We start from the raw sequence: 1,709 nt of genomic DNA, 5'->3' as shown, positions 1-1,709 counted from the left end.
AGTTATATAATGTGGAACATTCTATGAAGCCCTTAGTTTAAAGGGTACTTATTTACATATTTGAAAATCATGGCCAGCTCATACAAAATCTGCCAAACTTTGTTGAACCAAAAATGTTTGCATATTGACTCAATATTTGGAATTCATTCTTCATCTAGTTGTGAAGTCGCTCAGTCATGTCCGACTCTTTGTGACCCCGTGGACTGTAGTCCACCGGGCTCCTCCATCCATGGAATTTTCTAGGCAAGAGTACTGGAGTGGGTTGCCATTTCCGTCTCCAATTCTTCATCTAAGAATCTGGCTATTATTTGTAGAGTAATCAACTTGTAATCAGGCTTCCCAGGTGGCTCAGTGGTAAAGAATCCACCTGCCAAGCAAAACATCTAGAGTTTTGTTGTGTAAAGCAGTTAAGCTACTCAGAAAGAGTGTGATACTCTAGAGACTTGCCTTTAAGTGTTTTGAGGTGGGTGCAGCACATGATTAATCTTTACCCCCACTACTTAGGTAATGTTTTTCTGAATATTCCACTCTCCGCCCCATGAATTATGGGCTTTTCCACTCTGTCAGATGGGAACACAAACTCTTCCCGGGTTTTTGTGATCTCTGTGTACTGCTCCTTTTGGGTGGTTCTATCCACAGTCTCAGAGAGTTTCCTCACATGCAGAAGACTTGCTGGAAGCACCAGTGGACCAGGCGAGCACTCTATCCACAATGCTCTCTACACGCTAGGGTGTGGATGAGAGGATCTAATTACCGTGGGCCTCCCTTGACTTCCAGCTTTGTGTCCTCAACTCAAGAAGATGGCTGGGTTCCACTGGTTTCTCTCTCTCTGCACAGCAGCCTGGAACACTATGAAGGCAGGAGGCTGGAGAGATTGTTCAGTTCAGTTCAGTCGCTCAGTCGGGTCCAACTCTTTGCGACCCCACGAACCCCAGCAAGCGAGGCCTCCCTGTCCATCACCAACTCCCAGAGTTCACTTAAACTCATGTCCATCGAGTCAGTGATGCCATCCAGCCATCTCATCCTCTATAGTCCCCTTCTCCTCCTGCCCCCAATCCCTCCCAGCATCAGAATCTTTTCCAAAGAGTCAACTCTTCACATGAGGTGGCCAAAGTACTGCAGTTTCAGCTTCAGCATCATTCCTTCCAAAGAAATCCCAGGGCTGATCTCCTTTAGAATGGACTGGTTGGATCTCCTTGCAGTCCAAGGGACTCTCAAGAGCTTCTCCAACACCACAGTTCAAAAGCATCAATTCTTCGGCACTCAGCCTTCTTCACAGTCCAACTCTCACATCCACACATGACCACAGGAAAAACCATAGCCTTGACTAGACCAACCTTTGTTGGCAAAGTAATGTCTCTGCTTTTGAATATGATATCTAGGTTAGTCATAACTTTTCTTCCAAGGAGTAAGCGTCTTTTAATTTCATGGCTGCAGTTACCATCTGCAGTGATTTTGGAGTCCAAAAAAATAAAGTCTGACACGGTTTCCACTGTTTCCCCATCTATTTGCCATGAAGTGATGGGACCAGACGCCATGATCTTCATTTTCTGAATGTTGAGCTTTAACCCAATTTTTTCACTCTCTTCTTTCACTTTCATCAAGAGGCTTTTTAGTTCCTCTTCACTTTCTGCCATAAGGGTGGTGTCATCTGTATATCTGAGGTTATTGATATTTCTCCCAGCAATCTTGATTCCAGCTTGTGTTCT

This window comes from Bison bison, unplaced genomic scaffold (assembly GCF_000754665.1).
Source record: "Bison bison bison isolate TAMUID 2011002044 unplaced genomic scaffold, Bison_UMD1.0 scf7180017864362, whole genome shotgun sequence".
Classification (NCBI taxonomy): Eukaryota; Metazoa; Chordata; class Mammalia; order Artiodactyla; family Bovidae; genus Bison; species Bison bison.
This window is presented reverse-complemented; position numbering follows the sequence as displayed.